The 24205-nt window shown below is 37.0% G+C and overlaps 1 non-coding gene across 1 annotated transcript; it reads left to right on the top strand.

Moving 5' to 3' along the window:
* Positions 1-23933: 23933 nt before the first annotated feature.
* On the top strand, positions 23934-24005 carry Trnas-cga (transfer RNA serine (anticodon CGA)). Its single transcript has one exon. It is a non-coding gene; the product is annotated as a tRNA-Ser (tRNA).
* Positions 24006-24205: the final 200 nt, after the last annotated feature.

Genomic DNA, 24205 nt, shown 5'->3' with positions numbered 1-24205 from the left:
CTGATATTTCTTGATTTAAGGACGTAGGTAATTAGAGTTTGACCAGGCGTGGCTCACTCCGCGATTTCGTCGCTTTGCTACAGGTAGCTAAAAGTACATCCGTTCGGCCCCAATTTTGCCGTGTGTCGCCACCTAGCGGCCATATCTGTGCTGATTGTAACAGACGCGTTTTGTTAGAGAGTGAGTCTTCTGTACCTAGTACTATTATTTATTCTGTGGTTTGACCAAGAAAAGTCTGCAACGATGTTGATAGCGCATGCAGTGCAAGTGTAATTTATACGTCATAATTATATAGAAGTTTGACGTTTTCGCGATTAACGGAGAGCGGTGGTGGCCGAGTGGATATGACGTCAGACTTTCAATCCGGAAGTCGCGAGTTCAAATCCTGGCTCGTACCAATGAGTTTTTCGGAACTTGTACGAAATGTCATTTGATATTTACCACTAGCTTTTCAGTGAAGGAAAACATCGTGAGGAAACCTGCATACATCTGCGAAGAAATTCAAAGGTGTATGTGAAGTCCCCAATCCGCATTGGGCTGGCGTGGGGACTACAGCCCAAGCCATCTCGCGTATGAGAAGAGACCTGTGCCCAGCAGTGGGACATTTATAGGCTGAAATATTATTATTTATTGACGTTTAAAATAACAGTAGCATAATACAGCCCCGAACGAATCAAAGCCTTAAGGTGACAGTCCATTTCCAAGACAGCAGCACTACCATTAATTAATTTTACTATGGAAATTGACAATAACACCGACGCGTAGTACGCTAGTAGTGCAGCTGCGGTCAGAAATGGAATTACCCTTAAATTAAAGCATCAAAACAGAAAATTCCACTCACCCATTCGACGTGCCTCAAGAATGCAAAACGCCGTGTGGCCGATAAACCCCGGTTCATATTTATTCGGGCCTGCTTACTCTGATTGGGCCGTATTTGCTCCCGATTTATCGCCATGGCCTAATTTATGTTTGTAAGTAAACCCGTGCTTTGTTGCGGCTTGAGTGCGTCCGTGTGTTATACAGGATGTTTTAATTAATAGGGCCGTGAGATAAAATCCGAAAGTTTCGCTATTTGCAATCCCAATTTAAGGCCTATTTGACGGTCGGTCTGGCTGTGTCTGTAGTGGCCCTGCCTGTAAAGCCACCCCCCTTATTCATAAACGTTTACTAAAGTTAACACGCCGATAATAATCGTTTGTGCCTTTCCATCATACCAATACGTCGGAAAGGGCCAAACGATTATTGTCGGCTTGTCAACTTTAGTAAACGTTTATGAATAAGGGGATAAGTCCTGGGTTCGAAGCCTGGTGAGGGCATTTATTTGTGTGATGAGGACAAATCTTTGTTCGTCAGTCATGGGTGTTTTCTATGAATTAAAGTATTTGTATATTATATACCTACCTATATAACTGTCTAAGTACCCACAACACAGCCTTTTTGAGCTTATTGTGAGGCTTAGTCAATTTGTGTAAGGATGTCTTATAATATTTATTTAACCTAATTTAGTTTTTAATTTATTCTTTATGCAATACTGACTAACTGCTTGAAATAAAAGCTTTTTATTTTAATATTTATTTATTTTACTGCCCCACTTGTATTATACTCCCTGTATTACATTGATATATCGCCTTCTGGGCCTTCCAGTGTGACGTGACCCCGTGATCTATGACAACTATGCTTAGGTACAGAGTGTGCTAATACTGGCCGACTTGAGCTGTTATCTCGTCCGTACTCGACATGGAATAGGAATGACGCCCCATGAATTAGGGAATCGGGATTTTCGGGTGTCGGTACAGTGAGATATATAAGAGGGGAATATCGGGATTTCGGGGATCAAGCTTTTATGGAGGAATTGGGGAAACTGTGAACGAACTGTGACAATAGTCGCATTACAGAGACCGTGCGCTTATAATAAGGCCCTAAATGTAAAACTTAAACTTAATACTCGTATTGACACTTCACACCAATAACCAGGAGACTTATGTAACATTCACTGGCCACTGTAGCGGCACTTAGTACTGTTGCGACATTACTTGTAGGTATCCGTCAAGCTCATTTAGTTCAGTCATTATAGATTTTGACCTGTGAATAATCAGTTCTTGGATTTTTTTTTCGTAGGTCCCTCGGGGGGCGTCACTGGGAGTGTAAATTCAAAAAGTAGACTGAATCAGGCTCCTGTGTATATTCTAAAAACGGTTTTTCTTGAATAACTCGGCCATTTTTGGTTTTACAGTAAAACCGTGAGGACAAAAATTGTAGGAAATTTGATTTTCTACAAGTTTGGTCCTCACAATTTTTCTTGTAGGATCGATATTTTGGAAATTAAATTTGAAAAAAGCGACAAATTCAAAATATTTTCATCATCTCGTTTATTTTCAACTTAACGGCATAAATGAAGAGGACTAAACTTTTAGAGAATCAAATTTTGAATTTGTCGCTTTTTTCAAATTTAATGACTGGACTAATTGTTTAAATGAGTCATGTTCGTCGCAGCATTACTGTCACGATTATGACATTCAATCCATCACTCAAAGGTTGCAGCAGTATCATCGCAACAGTATTGCAGCTGCAGTTGCCATCCGAATGTCACCTTTATTTGTTACTGCTCATGGACGCCCCTTTAAGTATTCTGCGCCAAAATTCGAAAATAGTATATCTATAAATATAAATAAATATTAGGGGACATCTTACACAGATCAACCTAGCCCCAAACTAAGCAAAGCGGGCGGCTACCTCGCACAACGTATCAGCATTGCGATACAGCGAGGATATGCCACCGGCATCCTTGGTACAATGCCTCAAGGGCCTATTTAAGATTTAAGCTAGTTATCAATTTCGTTTAGTAGTACCACTGTATATACCTTGTATGTAAATAAATGATATTTTTTAGCAAAGCTTGTATTATGGGTGCTAGGCGACGATATACATACTGATATACATAGAAAACGCCCACGACTCAGGAACAAAATATCTGTGTTCATCACAGAAATAAATGCCCTTAACGGGATTCGAACCCAGGACCATCGGTTTCACAGGCAGGGTCACTACCCACTAGGTCAGACCGGTCGCCACAATCTATATTAAAACAATCTCTTTCAAATTCGCCGAATACTCTCTCAAAAACAACGTGTATATTTTAATCGTTCCGCAAATTAAACCCAACAATAGTAAGCAACAAAAGAAACGAAATGGCAGACTATTCCATTCCTTACCGGCAAGAAAAGACTTTCCATTAGCGGCCTGTCACCGCGCAGGAAAGAAACACGCAAGAAAGAAGCAAAAAGAGGCAACAATACGGATTACGATTATCGCGGCCGGGGATAAATGGTGCTGAGTGAGTTTCGAAAGTTTTTTTGAGAATGAACGAGAAAAATACAAAAGTAGTTTTTAGAGGCAAACTTTAGGCTAATACTTAATGAAAATTTGACGACCGGTCTGGCCTAGCGGGTAGTGACCCTGCCTGCGAAGCCGATGGTCCTGGGTTCGAATCCCGGTAAGGGCATTTATTTGTGTGATGAACACAGATATTTATTCCTGAGTCATGGATGTTTTCTATGTATTTAAGTATTTGTATATTATATATTATTATATCGTTGTCAGAGTACCCAAAACTTTCCTGAGCTTACCGTGGGACTTAGTCAATTTGTGTAAGAATGTCCCTATAGTAAAAAAAAATACTCATCATCATCATCATCATTTCAGCCTATATATACGTCCCACTGCTGGGCACAGGCCTCCTCTCATGCGCGAGAGGGCTTGGGCTATAGTCCCCACGCTAGCCCAATGCGGATTGGGGACTTCACATACACCTTTGAATTTCTTCGCAGATGTATGCAGGTTTCCTCACGATGTTTTCCTTCACCGAAAAGTTAGTGGTAAACATCAAATGATATTTCGTACATAAGTTCCGAAAAACTCATTGGTACGAGCCAGGATTTGAACCCGCGACCTCCGGATTGAAAGTCGGACGTCATATCCACTCGGCCACCACCGCTTTTAAAAAAAAAAAATACTGATACATATAAATTACTTTACCCAGGTTGTTACTACCTACCCTACAAATATTAAATACCTAAGTATAGGTTAATAAAAAATCACAAGATAATTTATATCAGCTAATAAATTAAGCCTCAAAAAGATTACATTATTTCTAATTCATACCGACTACCGCCCTCTGTGAGATACATTCCCTACACCTCCAAAATTAATATTACCTAATAAAATTAGCGGTACGATATCACCACATTATTCTCCAAACCTCATATCTCAATATACCATTTCATTTCAATAGCAACCTTCTGCTTGGTGGTGTAAGGTACATATTTGACTAAAATTAGGAACTAGATAGGGGTTCTAATAAATAAACGGTCGATATCTAAGCCAATTTATTCACATCAAAGCAAAGGCGATAAGGCAAGAGTGCTCGAAACCAAAGGGCTTGCCTTCTGTAGGGTATTCCGATTATTTGCTGAGGAGCAATTGAGTCGATCACTTTTGTAAACCAATAGAATGATTAGATACAGATGTAGTGCGTAATTATTTTCCATCGTATTTTCTCGGAAACTTACGAACATGTCTTGCTATTTCAGTCAGTCGCAGTACATAAAGTACTGACATTCGGCGCGAGAGAAGGGTCATTTTCGCGACTACCCACAGATTAATTAACAAATATTCGGGTAAACACAAATCACATTTTTAATCACTACCCACTGAATGCCATAAGTTTAACATAACTCACGCAAAATAATTATAATTTATTCTTGAAATCTTATGAAATATCTCAATAGTGAACCATATTAATACCTAAATAAGGTTGATTTTTGTTTAATGTTTTTTTAGAAATTAGTGAGTTTTGCTTGTCACCTGACGATATGGTCCTTGTTATCGTAATTTTTTTAATATCAAGCTCTGTACGACGCCGTCACTCGTCACAAGTGAGGCAGTAAAATTGTGTTTAAAAACTGGCTTGTCATTTGGAAAGACAGCCACATAGGTATAGCTTCTTTATAGAGTCTAGCTCGATAAATCATCTGAGTTTAGTTGTACTATACTCATGGTTGTTTCTGATATGAATAAATAAATATTGTATACTGTACCCGGCGGGGACAAATGGAAATACATCCATCGGTTTGTTCGAAAACTCGACTCATCAGAGCTTGAGACGTCTGAATACGCTAAGGTTTCTGTTGTTTATAATGCTTTGATGTTGTGGTATTGGGGGCTTAAAAAGTTTATTTTTACAAGCCTTGGGCGACACGTCTTTAAAAGGATACTTAAGTAGAAATGATAAAGAATATTTAATGCAATTTGTAAACTAGCTTAATTAATGGCTTGGGCAAGAAAATTAAATACAGTTACTTATGCCGGTTTATTAATTTACTTCATATAAAAAAGTATAAATAATTTAATGTCCTAGTTAAAGGACTTATTCAGTTCGATCAAAAATCATTTTCAATTGCAACATAGTTTTTATAGGGTTCCGTACCCAAAGGGTAAAACGGGACCCTATTACTAAGGGCGATTGTGCACTACAATGAATTTTACTGTCCGGCAGTCCCGAGTTTTTACGGTCCGATATGGTACGCCATTAAATGTATATAGTAGCTTGTGCACTAGACGTAATTTTACCGTCCGACATTTTACTTTTCCCCATTCCGGACAGTTTTTTTCCGGTCCGAGATGACAGCTATGAAAAACGTGTTTATGCTTGTGCACTGCGTTTGGAATAAGTATTATTCATGACTTGGCCGGGCGGGGGCGGGCTAGGGGGGGTGTGTTTCATGCCACTGCGCCGCACCTGCGAGTAAAAAGACGGACGGGTGGTCGAGACCGACTCGCACTTGTCCGGTTTTTTTTTATTAAAATTTTTTCTTTACTGTCCAAATTAAACAAAATAACATTAACTCTATTTCCTACACGATAGGTTAAAATTTCACTAACAAATTATGGATTTTTTATTTGTATACATAGCCCTTAGGAGTCTAATGTCTTAAGGCACTTTTTATTTTATTTTATAAAATAAATAAATAATAAAATAAAATAAATTGATTTTATTTCAGGCAAGCACCCATATAAAACAAATATTTATTTATTACTACATAATTACATTAATTATTGTTACTTATCTGCCAAACTGCATAGCAGTTTGTTGGCAGAAAACTTATTCTACCCTCCACCATTGTAAAGTAAGTTAATTCTTACTTAATTTATAGCTGTGCGAGTGCGATTTCTTACAAACAGTCAACAAGTGGGTTTAACAGAAAAATAGTTCGTTATTTGTTAAACGTCGTACAAAATCCGTAAATAAGGACACTAGAAGCATTTAAAGCGTATGCTGCAGTGCTAGCACGCTTCCGCTCCAGTAGCGCGTTATTCAAGTTATTGACGTATGAAGGCTCCCTTTGTGCTAAGCCTGCACTGAGCAGCGAGTAGTCGAAACTGATGTGAAAATTAATAATGGCTAGCTAAGCAGTATTATTTTTGTCGAGTAAATATTATTTTTAACAGACTGAGTGCAAGTTATGTAAGGATAAGAATTATAATTATTTTCTGTGTGATGATGATGCTGATGATTGATAAAATCTATCTTATGTCCTTCCCCGGGCTCTAAACTATCCTCATACCAAATTTCATCTAAATTGGTTCAAAATCTAAATATGAATAATCGTGATAGTGAACTAAAATTGTTACAAAGGTCGGTAAAGGGCACAGATGGTAAGGAATTATTTCCCACCGTCCCCACTCTATGTGACTAAAAGATGGGGACAGATGAAAATATACCGAAATATAAACTAGTAGACCGCTCCTAAACCTTTACCGCTTGCGTCGGTAGGTAGGTACAAAGGCGTTATTCCAATTGTACAGCGAGCCGACTTAATGAAATGAAATGAAAATATTTATTTTCACCTCAGCAGCTCGAACGAAGGGTACTTTGCTTCTTAAAAATAGTGAGCAAAATCGCATTTTGCTCACTGAGTGAGACAAAATGACATTTAAGTGACCTTTATAGTCAAATGTCATTTCAACATGCGGGGTTTAATACAAGTTCGAAATACTTGGGTTCTATTATCTCTGTCCCTTTCACACTGTTAGCAAAAAGAAACAGACGAAAAAAGTTCAAACGACATTCAACGGTATACTGACTGTTTATAATAGACCCCGAAAAATTTCAGAGCGCTTCCAAACCACGTACGAGCTCCGTACGAGTATGAATTCTTAATAATTATTTAATTAAAATAAAGTTTAATACTATATTTTTGGTATTTTATTGTACAATTAAAATAATGAACTCAAAAAATACACAGATTATCACGCAAAATTAATTATTTTACTTTTAAGAATTTCTACTATAGTTGACAAATAGTACGTATCCGCAATTCGGACCGTATCTTACAAAGTTTTTTTTTACAAAAAAAAGTTGTCGGTTGAAGTATCAGTTGATGTTCGTTTCCATATTATTTTACTGAAATTTATTATTACGTTTTGTTTTCGTGTTCAATTGCGGTAATTAAACTTAATTGTTTGTATATCTTAAGAAAACATGAGTGCATGATATTAAGTGACGAAGAAGGATTACATTTTTCAAGTTGTCTAAGGTATGTTCTCACTGCTAAGGTGTGAAAAATTTTGTGTACTACACGAGATCAAAGTTATTTACATCTCGTGCGCTTTTGAGTCCCTTACTACGCTCAAGATTCTAAATTAGCCGCCGCCGCCGCCGTCGCCGGTCGTGCAAAGCCGAGCCGTTAAGGCCCGCCTACGGTGTTTGCTCAATAGTAAACACGTCTACGTTGTAACTGGACATAATGCCTTCTCCACTTCGACGGATAGTGCGCTTGTGATATTGTGCATACTCGCTATATAGCTCTTTAAGTAACATACATCAGTCTGCCTGTAGCCTGCCTCATTCAACAGTTCCCTTGCAATCGTGTGCATAATTTGTTACTATGGAAGTCACAACTACACTGGTTTGCCTGTATGTATGCTCGACTTGGCGCAACGGGAACCATAACTCCCCTGACAGACGGTACAAAACGGTGTCTTTATCTGTCATGACAGGTGACAGATTACGGGCCGCGGGCGTTACGCAAATAGTGACAGGCAAGGATACGACGGTTATGAGATAATTCTGACTCAACGTTAGGGTAAAGTTTATGGGTTTGTGCGGAAATACAGCTTTTCTTGTCATTAGTTGTCGTGGTTACGTTCCCTTGGGCCTATTTTAAAATCCATTTTTTTTGGTATTTCCCATTTTAATTTTCCAAATATAAGAAAAAAATATTATATGGAAAAGATTCCCCTCAAGCTGGTTGGTTAAGTGCAGAGCTAGTTGGATGGGAAAGAAACAAAGGACAAATAAGAGAGAAGGATTTGTAACATTCTTATGATCGAAAAAATTGTTGAATCTTATCGGTATTTCTCGTTCGATCGATCGATAGATCTTTTTTGTCGATTGCCTTTAATCGACAAAAAAGATCTACCTAAAATAATCGCCATCATCCAATACGATATTGGTTACCTAATTCAAGACATACCTATATCCCTTGAGAATTATAAAAACAATTTTCTTCGCCCACGTCGCAAATCCTATTTTAAACAGTAAATATCTCAAAGGGAGCTTAAGAATTAAGAGTGTCACTCTTCGTATCGTGAAATTGTGAATTTACTTCCCTATCCCTTAATAAAAACACCAACTGTCACCCTTACACTTCGAAGACTCCCGTGTCACGGATAAACCACAGAAAAAGCTGTATACAGTGCTGTGCTTTTTATACTAACTACAGGTACTGGAAAAGAAGCATTATAGCTTACATCTTTAGGAGCTTCGGCAATCCGGAGCATGAATACTATACAAGTAAACATGTATACAAAAATAACTATTACTAAATTCAGAGGTAGGTGTGATATAATGAAACTACGACAAACTTGAAAGTCGGTCAATTATAATCTGTCAAGTAATTTCCGTCAGTAGAAAAGAGCAGCAAAATTAAAAAATTTAGGCGCGAAGTGTTATCACCCCATAGAAAATTTGAATTTCGCTCCTTTTCCTACTGACAAATTTGTTTGACCGGCTATATATTATGTAGGTATCGATAGTTGATTTGCCCCGATTTTCATCATATGGAGAAGGCCATTTTCGCCACCCATAAACTGTATAAAGTCAAGGTACTGTCCAACTTTTCTGTAAATACTCATACGCCAACGAAGGAGACGTCTAGCAAGAATTTAATATCTCGGGATCGATCCCAGCGAAATGTTGAATTCTGATTTTTAGCGATTCTTGAATGCATGGATTCGTGTATCCCGCAGAATCGTATTCTTTTTCGTTTGACCGTTCGAAATAAGCGGTTGTGTTTTGTTCGGTATGTATTTTATTCTGAATTTGAAATGTGGAGTTGTTGTCGTTATTTTGTGGAGGGAAAAGATGTGAGTTTATAAATACTTTAGTAAATAAGTTTTTGCTATAACAAATAAGTTGACACCATGAGCTCGATTCGGATTTAATATGTAATTTGTTACGGTTTTGGTGTTATTTTGATACTATTATAGGGCAACCGCGTCAGTTTACCGTCCAGTGCCAGTTTCCGTCCACTTGACGGATTATAAAATTATACATTTCATTTTTAATTTGCCAAGCCGACCCCAGGCTCCCATGAGTCGTGGCATAATGCCGGGACAACGCAAGGAAGATGATGATGACATTTCATTTTTAATTTGCTACATGCGAAATAAATTGTTTAGATATTAAGGATTGCGATAAGTCCAAATTTGTGCGGCAATGAAGGTATAATATATTCAAATTTCGTCAAGTGGACGAGAACTAGAGCCGGACGAAAACTAGCGCAATGACCCTATGTTCGACCTTGAAGATCGCTCACTCTGATTGATGTATGCGAAACGAAGTGAAAATGGTGTATCCGATCGTATCATAACCAGTTCATAACCGACTTCCTTGAAATTATGAAACTATCCGTAAACAAAAGTACCGAACTCAATTATTGATAATACTCTTATCCAAAAAGAATAGATAGTATAGAGGGGTCCTGTCATTGTAAATTTTGTAGTCACTGTAAATTTACTGCCATCTATCGACACACGACTAAAACTCAAAATGAAAACGTATAAAGTTATCAAAAAAAATTTATATATGGATAAATGATTTTATTATTTTTATATCATTTTGATCCATGTTCATTCACTGATATCTATGTGTTAAAATTGTTAAATATGAAACGGTGTCGTCACGCCATCTAGCCGAGGATAGGCTAAAGGTGTGTGCGGCATCTATTCGAGAATGACTTTTACTTGAATTCCGAGGCACGTTTTTTCCTTAGACTTTATTCGTCTTATACGAAGTTACATATGTCTTTGCTCTTATCTATCTAATACCTTTAAACGAGCAACTTGTTTATTTATATATTTCGGAGATTCCGGAAACGGTTCTAATGATTTCGATGAGCTATACAGGGATTTTCGGGGGCGATAAATCGATCTAGCTAGGTCTTATCTCTGGGAAAATGCGCATTTTTGAGTTATTATAAATATGTTTTCCGAGCAGAGCTCGGTCTCCCAGATATTTTGAAAATAAAGTGCAAAAAAGTCACAAATTAATTTTACCTAGCTATTTCCTGATAGCATACAGGCTGAAAATGGCCACTATTAGTAATGTATCATGATGTAGATATAAACGCCAACAAAAACAATTCCTGGTACGATATAGGAGGCCGAGACGAGCCTGCGGCCAGTTGCTGATAATTAGCCCGGGAGTGTACTTAGGAAATGACTTTCATTTCAAAACAAACCAGCACACTTAGATATTACGGCAAAAATGATCACCCTATAACATCATCAACATTTTTTTCTCATAGACAATTTTTAGGTGATGAGGCTTCGTCGTGTCTTTTTTTCGCGTATTTTTATTTAATTGGACCGTTAAATTGTTAAAGAAAAAGTGAAATATAAATTTAATCACATCATGTTGGCGATACAAAGGTGCATGTGGATCTGTAACTCGCTTATTTCGATGTAGAGTTCAGCAAGCTACCACGAAATCACATCATTAGTCATCATGATGTAGATATGAGCGCCAGCAAAAACAATTCCTTGTACAATCGACGTCAAAGATATGTTTACAAATTTCGCCTTATTACAAAGGAGTAAGATCCAAAAGTGTAGACATATCTTTAACGTCGACTGTACATTAAATATAGGAGGCCGAGTCGAGCCTGCGGCGAGTTGCTGATAAGATAGCCCGGGAGTGTGCGCGAGAAATAACGTTTAAGGTACGTACGCCAAAGAAGGCCCGGTTCTTAAGTTTTATAAATAATAATAGGCCTTTTCATCTCTGTCAGATGTTTTAAGCAGCATCCCGATAACGACACTAGCGTTCGTGGCTCTATAGGCCTATGCGGGAGAGGATCCCTCGTCCACACACGCAGCAGGTATATGCTCCCCCAGGTGGGCGGGGGTTGGAGGCCTGCTTGTGGCGCCTCAAGCGTTTCTCTTTTAAAGACGTAAACCATCAGGCTTCTATTGGCCATCATGATCAACACGTTGCCACATGGGTCGACCTACGGCCAGTTTCTTTTATAAAAATACTTACAAAATAATTAAATGCAGAAAATCCGTTTAGGTACTTACTTATTTCTTCAACATATATTTTATGTAAGGCTGTCCGGTATGTTCTGTAATTATAATAGTGTACTTCAAAAACTCCCTTCGTATGGTTAAGTAACAAATTATCTTCATTATACCACTCCACTCCCGGTCCACCACTAAACACTACACGTCACCAACAATAATCGCACATTCACTCCATCTCCTTCCCACTTATCCCGCCATCTATCCGTCTCTGTCCGTTTGTCATAATCCCCAGGGCCCGCGGCAAACACATAAACAACATTATTCACCGTAATTAGTAAATAGATCACTGGTATGGTTAGTAATTTCGGAATTCAAAGGGGTTTAGATATATGTGTGGCTACTAGGCCAAGTTTCAAAGTTGGACGAATGTATAATTTGAATTTAATGTTACATATTGTCCTAGATTATGAGTGTCGGGTACATTTGCAGGGTCCTCAAAAATAAATGAACACGCATTATAACGTCTTGATAATACAGGCAATGTTCAGATATTTGTAAGTACCTTGGCAGCTCCGATATATCAGATGGCGACTGACGAATCTATGACGTCATACCTAGTACGAAGTATCAGGCCAATTCGAGTTTTAGTTATTCGATCAGTTTCCAATATTATTATGATACTGATCTGTCAGTGTCAAAAGTGACATTTCTTCAACCAAATCGTCACTTTTGACACTGGCAGATCAGTATCATAATTATCGAAAACAGATTGAATAACTAAAACTCGAATTGGCCTGTATGATAAATATGTGTTTGTTGAAACACTGATTTAAACTTTCACGATTATTAAACATTATCAAACACAACGGGACTTATCGCGTATTTAAGTTTTAAGATTTACCTCCGACGTTTCGAGGCGGCGTTGTCCCCGTGGTCTCGGAGAAGACTGGCTCAAGTTGACATCAACATCTTCTAGCCGCGCGAGTTTTTCGAACTACCCGCACTTGGTCTTGTTTATCAGTTTGAACGTTTTGCGCACTAGGGATGTTACTCTGTCGACACACAACACTAACGATATTCGATTTATCGACTGTCGACATTCGTTTCCGCTTACATTTACACATTTCATGTCAACTTGAGCCAGTCTTCTCCGAGACCACGGGGACAACGCCGTCCTCGAAACGTCGGAGGTAAATCTTAAAACTTAAATACTCGATTAAGTCCCGTTGTGTTTGATAATATATTTGTTAGCTTAGTTTATCTTTCAGTTTGTTATGGTTACGGATAGAAACTAAATCTGCTTTACTGTTTATACTTTATGTTTAACCCGTTTATGTATGTGCTTACCTACTTATGTACTTAAGAATTCGTAGATTATGTTCGCCACAAAAGAATTTATTACCGATAAAGAGCATTCGGAAGTCAACCTCTTAACGTGTACTCGATTCAATTCATTACCTTCCGTTAAGTCACTTAAATAAATGTGTAAGAGCCAATAACTTTGACCGAAACATAAATGTGTGAATAAGTGGAGAAGGTAAAAATAGTTCGGTGAATCTTGCGAGTCTTGTGACAGTTGTGGCCGACACCAAAGAGAGTGGCCGAAGGGTGTCAAGTTCCTATGGTTCCGTATTGCTTCGCAGCCGCAATGTATTTTTGACGTCATAACATCTTATAAATCGATGAACACCGGCAGCATGCACGAAAAAGTGTCACGTTGTGGACAGATCTCCATGGTAACGTTGTGGACAGATCTCCGTGGTAACGGTATGGCCACGTTTTCTTATGACGTTATCACGCAAAATTATCGTCCGCAAACCGACTTTACAGACAACCATACTTTTTTTTTTGATATTTATATTGTCTATACTATCAGGCGTATTCTGATTTTAATTATAGGTAAAAAAAATTAAGAAATTAAACTTTTTTGGCTTTTTTTCATATTTAACAAGCATGTGAAGTTTTTATATAACAAGTCTTGGAATACAGCACCTGCGTCATTAGTGAATTCATGCACACGTATGGTCCGACAATAAATTGCAGAAAATTATTGAGGGCGCCACTTCCTACGTAACTGTCCCATTTTTGACGTAAAATGCTTAAACATACCAACAATTGAGTGTGGAAATTTTTTAGTTCCATTTTATTCAATTTCTTCTGTTTTATGTCGCACTATAAAAACTGAACGCCTTTTTTTTCCTTATATCCTGAAATACAACAACCGCATCTATATTTACGAGCTCTAAATCGACTGTGATTAATTATTCAGCCACACGCCGTGCCAAACGACAGCAATACGACTTTCTCCCTCTACCCTTTCCTTCATCTATTTATACCGTTTCTACCCTTGTATTAGATCTATTTTCAATACTTCGAAATCTAAAAGGTCATATAATTCAATGGCATTTGTAGAACAAACTGTTGTTTAGATTGAAGTATGTTTGTAAATGAGGTATTTTTATGGGGAGATGATAGGTATATGTTAAGTACTTCAGTTTAGAGTCAACTAATTTGAGTAGAAGCAACTAGATCGTTTGTTTCACGTTTACTAATTTATTTTCGGTGTAATGAGTGTGTTATTGGGTTGTACGATCTTTAATACAGTAAAACTTTTGACTAAATTAATTGAATTAAGTTAAGACTGACAGAATACGGGCTCTGAATAATACCTTATAAATAAGGTTAAAAAGGTTTTTTTTAGTTCATATTATGTACTTTATTCCCACAAAAATGACATACACACTCTATAAACAAATTATCTCTATATAATAATTGCTCCGGTCCAAACATCAGGCCAATTTTGTTTTCAAAATGCGATGTGCCCGATATGGTATATTACACAGGTATAGAATATCATGGAGGCTATTTATCATAGCATCCATCATATTTTCGCAAATAATAAATATCATATTTTAACACTAACTTTTTGACCAACAGTAAACCACTTACAAAACGGAGTCGCGTCTCGCTAAAACTTACTTTTTAACGGTTAACATTTCCCACCACGCTTTCAAAGTTTCTTTGTGAGTGAATTGAAGTTTCAACTTCTTGCTTACTGAAAACAGTTAATTTGGGTTGAATTTTTAGGGCTCATAGGACCTTTTTTTCGTTAAAAACTTAGGCAATAACTACGAAAACTGTTTCCCGGTTAAATCTTGGTAATTAGAGTTATTCAGGTTTAAAGTATAGCTATTTTTGAGTTGGAAAGTTTGCACAACTGTGGTATTAAAAACTGGGCGTTTCCGTTCTAAGTGTTTATTCTATTTTAATATTTCCTGTGAACTTAAACTTAGCAACAACAATATAAATATATTAAATAATGATATAGCATAATGTTTGACATAAACATTCAAGTAAGTAACAAAATTTTATCTATATTTGGTACTAGTTTTCCTTGCTCATTATGGTTATAGGTTTTTTACATAACCTTGAACCGCTGTCAAACTTCGGTTTGGTAGGAAGTTTCCTTTCTGTATGGTAGTACTATTACTTATTCCGTGGTAGTAGGCACTGTTGAACAGGCAATAATATATACAGAGTTTTGCGAAATAGTTACTATCCATAGTTACCTTTTTCACACCCACAAACAAACTGCACTCAAAACAATTTACCTTTAACAATTATCGTTGCCCACTGTGCAATCAAATTACTTTTGGATGGGAACAAAAAATCGGACAAGAGCGAGTCGTATTCGTGCATGACGGGTTCCGTTCCGTCGTACCATTAAAATTTTTATTAAGAGGATAGAGGAAAACGTCAAACTGCTTCCCCGTACAAACTTGGTCCCCATATTTTTCATTCTTATTTGTTTTTTTATTTTGCTAAATTAAGCTTAAACTTAATTAAATACACTATTACATTGCAATACCCCTGTGTAAATCTCATTCAATAGCGTAAAGTGACGTACGCGTTTGCGTTAAGTGTTATTTTGTATGGGATTTTGAGTTTCCAAAACGTCCCGCTTGGCGCGCTGTTAAAAATTTCATACAGAAATATATATAACGCAAACTCTACTCTCGTCATGCTATCGAATGAAATTTACACAAGGGGTACCGTAAAGTCGGGTTACTTTAGCCCTGGAGGGTAACCTTGGCCATTGAGATTTACTTGATCCAGGTTATTATTGCACTATAATTTTGGAAATATGCCATGAGGTTGGTTTTAGCTAACCTTTGACGTTTTTATGTTTTTTTATTAGACCCTTTCAAATGAGGTTTTCATATGGGTTAAAGTTACCATCCATTGGGTCAAAGTAACCCGAGTTTACGATACAGATACGGAACCTTAAAATACAATTTTTTCGGCGCATTGTCACCAGCAAGCGAATTCGCCAGCTCTGTATCTATTATTAATTAAAAACCGAAAACGCACCCGTTAAGCCTACGTTCGAAAATTGAATCAAAGGAGTAAATCGAATGGAAGGGAATGAATTGAGCGTATCCACCGCTCGGCTCTGGATTCGACAATATTTTGCAGTTGACAAAACATTGTGTGTCTAATTGAGTTTTGTGCCGCAAAGCCACAAATGTTACTTTTTGAGACGTTCTCGAAAAGCGTTCTAACCGACAGGAGCGTGAACCGATAGGAGTAGGAATCGAAGGTTCAGATTTCAGATTTTTATTGGAATATAAAATACAGATTTTTAAACGTCATAATCAGCATGATGAATGCAGACAACATATCTACTACTACAAATTATCACTTACTAGGTATATAGGTTATAAATAAAGCCATTAATTTATTTTTGAAAATTGTGTCAATGACTAAATTATGTCAATTGGAATTCTATACAACGCTGCACCAAACTAACTGTCTCTGTTTAGCCCAATGGTTGACTGGTAATAAGATAATGCCTCAAAGCGTTAAGTCCGCTATTTGTACTCTTTTTGTGTAATAAAGTTTAAATAAATAAAATCTATTATATATTTTCTCTAAAGAACCGAGATTATATCTTGGAACCATCTTGGAACAGATAGTGTTGTTAATAAGAAACATGATTTTAGGTATTCTATGTATATTTATTATTTTAACAGTAACGAATGCCTTTTTTATAAAAATTAACGCAGTGTTCTCTATCTGTTAAGTATATTGAATTTCATGATTCAAAATATAACAAAATAATTAATTCCAATTTGACTTTGAACATAATTACCTATTCTTCTTCCCCATGCAAGAAAATAATTGCCGAAAAGAAAATTACCCCAATGAAAAATGTACAAATCAGAAATTCCAAGGAAAAATTAAAATTCTAGCGTAACAGACACCGGATTTTTATTAAAGCAAAAAGCGGTAGGCGCGGCGGGGACTCCTATAAGGCTGCGATAAATCAGGCGGGAAATGTTTAAACGCTTCTTCACTGGTGTAGGGCGCTTTTGACTGGACTATTGTACCTATCATACTGGATGTAAAAAAAAATGTGGGATCCGTTTGAGGGTATAATCGGTATCGTATTATGATTAGGAATAATTAGAAAAAAAAAATTATCATACTCGATTTTTTTTTATTTTTCTGGGGCAGGTCGTCCAAATCGGCCAACTCTTCATACAAAGGCCAAATTTCACGGGTCAAATTTTTTTTCGTTCTACTTTTTCCTAATCCGAACACGATACCGAATATGGCCTTAAACGGATCCCCACTATTTTTGTTACACCTTGTATGTTTATCGGACGTCATTATATGTATTTTGATACGTGCTATATTCTCTAGCTGTCAGAGGCCTATTAAAGTCTTCCATTGTATTTTGAATTCCATTTGAAAAAAAAAAAAACAAAATTATGTCTTGGCAAGATTTAATCAATAAAATCAATTCATCTTGTACATACTCATTTCTGGAAGTACTGTGTGAGATATGATTTATGAAAAGAAAGAAGGTGAGGAGAATGATGAGATGAGAAACGACAGAGAGGTATGGACAGTACCGTCTTTACCATAAGGGCACACGGGGCCCGTGCCCAGGGCCCTTATCCCCAGGGGGCCCAGAAGGACAGACAGTAACATTATATTTGATTACCCATAATAAAAAGAAGATCATAGTAGAAAAATGTTAGTTTAATTCGCTTTCTTTACTTTCCAAAAGGGCCCCAAATTCTTATGTGGCCCAAGGGCCCCAGCATAGTTTAAGACGGCCCTGCATGGGTATGGATGAAAAAGACATGCTGCACCGACCCCAAGTAATAGGAAAATTGCAAGCAAATGATGATGGTGACTTTCATTTTTTATCACAAGGAATTTTATACTCCCTCCATCGCCCAATTTTCATTTACCTACAAAATATAAATTGACTTAAAAAAACATACAAAACAGCGCTCATGCGGTTATCGAGTTACTTAAATGTGAAACAGTGAAATTGATTTAATGGAAACCCGTTAGCAGGTATCGTGTTCGGGCTTTTATTTTAAAACAATAATACAATTTTTAAATGGCATTCAGGCCGATTAAATTGTTCGCGCTGTACTTTATTTTGTGTCATAGGGAAAATGTTAAATGAGTACAGTCTTTTCTGACAATCACTGAATGTTTTTTTCTATTACTTAAAATCTATCTATAAAAAAAATGTCATCTAAAGTTCAGTTAATAAAATAGAATAAAATACTTTTGATTGTATATCTGTGTAGGTACTTACAAAGATGGTAATTTTTAAATATTATATGTTGCAAGTTGCAACAACTGCCAGCTACTTTTTTTTAATACTAAGTATATTGCATCAAAATTATTTTTATGAAAGTTCCAATGCAACCGTCTTAAGTGAAACACACCACCCTATGGGCCGGGCTCGTACAATACTTTTCATCTGATAATATTAACGGTAAATCCGTAATATCGGGGCGTGGGAAAACTTAGCTTTGTTTTATTAAAAAAAAAGTTGCCCAGTCTCGTGCGTTTTGGTAAATAATAATGTGAAAAGTATAGAAAAATGTTTATGAGATCCGTTGGGAAAATGAGAAATATAGACTTGGAATAAAGAAAGAATCTTATATTATCTTCGAATGGATCACGGTCCTACCTATTTTTTTTAACAAGTTGTCATAATCCAATTATCTCGTTTTCCATATTTCAAGATGACTTCACCAAGTGCTCTTGACGATTCGCGCGTAGAGTATGTTTGGCATACTTTGACAGTTATTTCTGACGTTTGCGTTTGTATTGCTTTAATGCAATGACTTCCATATATGTATATTCAAAACAAACCTGTACGGATATGATGGTCGTTTTTGTCTACGTGACAGCGTGATAAAACGGTGTCCGTCACTTTCTATCCCGCGGAGTTAAAAAGTGACAGTTATTTTATCACGTGAATAGAGCGATCCATAAAACGCCTGCAGATCGACTGTTACCATTTATAAAACCTTGTCAGCCTATTATGATACAAATCTACCCAAAATGAATTTATGTCACTAGTTACTATAGGAGTAGGACGTACAGACTAAAATATTATCCCAGACTTAAAGCAATGGGATAAGTTTTTCACTGAGTCAAAGACAATAGCCTTCTGGCGCGGTGCCCGTTCACAAAACCTATGTTAGCAGTAATGGCTATTTGTCTTGTCTATCGAATAAGAAAAAAGTTTGCGTATTTGGTTCTGGGTTAGGGAATTTATTTAGGTACTCAGTTGTCCGGTAGATGTCGCTCTTAAGTACCAAGCGAAAGTATATCGCGCTAGCGTGAGTTTTACGTAGCTAATCGTATTTTTTATTAATAATGGAGCTTACGTAAGTTTTTCAAATTGTGTCGCTTAAGACGAAACGGGAGCTGAGCTAAAAGTCAATTTTGAGATTTCAAGCTGAATATACCCGTCGCTCTGACGGGGCGTGAGAGACTGTATTTGTGTGTGTAATGCACGCACACAGATGCGTACGCTTGCACCCGCGCGCGCCTCATTGCCGACAATTTGCAATGTTATTTTTCGTGCGTTACTGCCACGAGGCGTTCACTCATTACTTACTGTGTTGCGATTGAATTTTTTGACCCGGCTTACGTTTACGGAACTCGATAATCTTTCTACTACTGTGACTTGGCTTTGTTTACTTGACTTTGCTGATCAGCTTATTGTTTTGGACTCCGTGAGTTGTGGTTACCTATTGGACCGCACGCAATTCATCTACCTTTATTCAAGTAATTAAGCGTAATTAGCCGAAACCTTTATAAGAGTGTAATTCATAAGAAGTACATAAGATATAATTTATGTACTGGTTTGCTGTTAGCTTTTAATTGTATCACTTTACATATATGTTACTCAAATAACTAACACGGTTACACTGTTGTAAGAACATTATTTTTCAGGTACTTAGGCCTTATTATACCTACTATAGGCCTTATTACCTCCTAGTACCTTAGTAGTAGTAGTACTACTACGGAAATTGATTCAAAGACTCAAGACTGACTTAAGTGGCAGTAGGGTGTAGGGTTTTTTCTAGGCTTAATGAGTTCGCTGAAGCTTATTTTTTATACTTAGCGCACAGAACCACTAGTTTAACAGTATCAGCTCTAACCACATGTCACCATTTTGTCCTTTACGTAACAAACTCAGGGGCCCAGAATATCCGATGTACCTATCAAATCAAGGTTCTGTACCAAATAAGGCCCGGTTATTATAGTTCGTTATTTTTTAGCATTAGAAAGAAGGTAAACAATCATGACGTGTCTTTTTGTTAATAATTATTGAAAAACGCTTTCAAAAATTAGTTTATATTACTTATGAAAGCAAAAGAATATAAAAAAGTATATGATTAATACATACATACATACATACATACATACAATCACGCCTATTTCCCGGAGGGGTAGGCAGAGACCACGGATTTCCACTTGCTACTATCCTGACATACCACTTTCGCTTCCTTCACATTCATAACATTCCTCATACACGCTCGCCGGTTTAGGGTGCTCTTGCTCATTAATATGATTAATATGATTTATAATTCTAACATATTTGCTATGACTTATTTTTAAATGGTAATTTTTAATAAGACATGTCAAAATCTGTTACCTTAGTGCAAAAAAAAACGAACTTTAAGCGTGCTAACTTTCAAAATTTAATTTTTTATAAGATAGTATAAGTAGATGGGCAAAAATTTTGCGTCCATGTCCACCAGTGAGTAAGTGATTGAGATACCTAAACATTTAACTTTATAATGTAAAATGATATAATTTACTAACCTACTCGTTTAATTTCAGGTAGGTTGAATAAGGAACCAAGTAACCATGGGGAGGAGCAGTATTTACTAACATTTTCTTTTTGGGTCTTCAGAGTGTATCGTTTCCTTTTTTTTGCACATTTTACACTTAAATATATATTCTCTGTGTAAACCCTTACGTCTTTCAATGACAAAGACAAGATCAGCAAATGTACAATTTGTATGATCGTGCCTGATATTTGAGATCACAGAAAATAAATATTTTAAATCCACTATTCTGCGACCTTCTAAAATTTTGTTTTATCATGATTCATGATCAAAAAGCTCGGATTCAATAGTCATATCAAACGTCGATTATGCAGTTGATGATGAGCTTGCATTTTCTACCATTGGTGCTGCAAATGCATCAACCGGTGGCGATAAACTTTGCCCTCTTGTAAAACAAATTACTATTGTGATTGTGTCCAGCAAAAGGCCAAAATTCGGTTTACTTTCCTGTTTAAAATATTACTAATTTATTCATATTTCAGATTAGGTACATAGGTAACTGTCTGAATGTTACAATGCCAGCTGGCAAATTCTATCACATTTGTTTGTTTGGTAGTCATGGTAACATTCACTTACATTGATATCCTTATTAAGATCTGTATCTTATTATCCAGACCTTAAAATATTGCCACCGTTGCCCTTTAAAAAAATACTGTTTAAATAATTGGCTACTCAAACAATGCTTCTATAGTATAAATAATGACTACATAAAAATGGGTAGTATTGTATATAATGCACGAAATAAGGCCCGATTCTTAAGCGGGTTTAAATTTTGAGGCCATGTCCGCTAATACTATAGACAAAATATCAAGTTTAATAAACACAAAAAAAACATTGATGGGCCTTATTTTATAATTTAGGCCTTACTTTGTAATTTAAAGTAGAGTTAGGCCAAGAAAAATCTATAGCGATTTTGATAGAACACGCAGTGCAAGTATTATTTCAAACGTCGCTTCTATGAAATTATGACATATAAATAACACTTGCACTGCGTGTGCTATCAAAATTGCTGTAGACTTTTCTTGGTCTGACTCTAAAATATTCTTTATTACACCACAAACATAAAAACAAATTTAAAAAAAACCGGCGAAGTGCAAGTCGGACTCGCACACGAAGGGTTCCGTACCATTATTTATAAAAATCGGGCAAGTGTGAGTCGGACTCGCGCACGAAGGGTTCCGTACCATATAAAAAAAAAACCAAAAATAAAAGCAACAAAAAAACGGTCACCCATCCAAGTACTGACCACTCCCGACGTTGCTTAACTTTGGTCAAAAATCACGTTTGTTGTATGGGAGCCCCATTTAAATCTTTATTTTATTCTGTTTTTAGTATTTGTTGTTATAGCGGCAACAGAAATACATCATCTGTGAAAATTTCAACTGTCTAGCTATCACGATTCGTGAGATACAGCCTGGTGACAGACGGACGGACGGACGGACGGACGGACGGACAGCGAAGTCTTAGTAATAGGGTCCCGTTTTACCCTTTGGGTACGGAACCCTAAAAACGGTCACCCATCCAAGTACTGACCCCGCCCGACGTTGCTTAACTTCGGTCAAAAATCACGTTTGTTGTATGGGAGGCCCCACTAAAATTTTTATTTTATCCTGTTTTTAGTATTTGTTGTTATAGCGGCAACAGAAATAAATCATCTGTGAAAATTTCAACTGTCTAGCTATCACGGTTCGTGAGATACAGCCTGGTGACAGACGGACGGACGGACAGCGGAATCTTAGTAATAGGGTCCCGTGTTTTACCCTTTGGGTACGGAACCCTAAAACCGATTTACAATGTAGATAAAGGTAGCAACAGGCGGTCTTATCGCTGTTAGTTCTTATTCTTCGTTTGTTTAGCATTAGAGTGAAGGTGACGTGTCTTTTTTAAGCATGCAATCGTATAATTATTTAGCTTTTTTTGTAATAGTTATGTACTTAGTGGTTAATATTAGTATTTACTATTTTTTTTTTCAATAATGCTTAAACACGAAGTATAGACATGACAACCAAATATTAACGCCATTGTAGGGCAGGCTATACAGAACATGAATCATTTGTACTGTCACGCTCCGTGATTGTTGAGCCATTTAGGGTTCTAGCTAAATTGGACATTCCATAGAGCACGAGTAAGTATGGAACAACCAATTCAGCTAGGACCCTAAATTGCTCGACAATTACGAAGCGTGCCTGTAGGTACCTAAAAATTTTGTTAACCCATTTTAACCATGCAATAAAATATTTTTGATTTTGATTTCTAATTTGAAATATTAGAATCAAAAAGTTCATAATAGATTGTATATCATAACTACAAAAATGTGTTCCCTACTCTCAACCCAAAACCCCTTGTATCTTAGGATCTAGATATTTTCACACAAGACGGTTTATCGATAACTTCTTACATAAACTGAAATAAATGTCATATACTAAGAAAAAGTGACCAAGGCCTCCAGTGCCCCAGGCTGGAATCGAACCAGCGTCCTCTGCTATCGCGGCAGGTGCCTGAACCACTCGGCCACCGGGCCACAGCGACATTAGTCAAATTTTCCAAGTATATGCACTTCCTACTGAAGGCTTGTGGCGCCCCCTAGCCATCTCTAAGGTAGAACAGTATGGTTCGAACCTTCTATCTGGATCATTCTCATGATGATACCGAGCTAGCGAGAGAGATGGCGCTGCCAATCAATACTATGAAGTATTTGAACAAATTAAATTAAGTTCTACCTTAGAGATGGCTAGGGGGCGCCACAAGCCTTCAGTAGGAAGTGCATATACTTGGAAAATTTGACTAATGTCGCTGTGGCCCGGTGGCCGAGTGGTTCAGGCACCTGCCGCGATAGCAGAGGACGCTGGTTCGATTCCAGCCTGGGGCACTGGAGGCCTTGGTCACTTTTTCTTAGTATATGACATTTATTTCAGTTTATAATTTATATAGTAGTGTTTCTACTTGGTAAAAACAAATTAAAATATTTTCTGAAAAATAATTTAATTTGTTCAAATACTTCATAGTATTGATTGGCAGCGCCATCTCTCTCGCTAGCTCGGTATCATCATGAGAATGATCCAGATAGAAGGTTCGAACCATACTGTTCTACCTTAGAGATGGCTAGGGGGCGCCACAAGCCTTCAGTAGGAAGTGCATATACTTGGAAAATTTGACTAATGTCGCTGTGGCCCGGTGGCCGAGTGGTTCAGGCACCTGCCTCGATAGCAGAGGACGCTGGTTCGATTCCAGCCTGGGGCACTGGAGGCCTTGGTCACTTTTTCTTAGTATATGACATTTATTTCAGTTTATAATTTATATAGTAGTGTTTCTACTTGGTAAAAACAAATTAAAATATTTTCTGAAAAATAATTTAATTTGTTCAAATACTTCATAGTATTGATTGGCAGCGCCATCTCTCTCGCTAGCTCGGTATCATCATGAGAATGATCCAGATAGAA

Source organism: Cydia splendana, chromosome 5 (genome assembly GCF_910591565.1).
Source record: "Cydia splendana chromosome 5, ilCydSple1.2, whole genome shotgun sequence".
In the NCBI taxonomy this organism is placed as follows: Eukaryota; Metazoa; Arthropoda; class Insecta; order Lepidoptera; family Tortricidae; genus Cydia; species Cydia splendana.
Note: the sequence above shows the minus strand (reverse complement) of the source record. Positions and strands in the feature narration are given on the sequence as shown.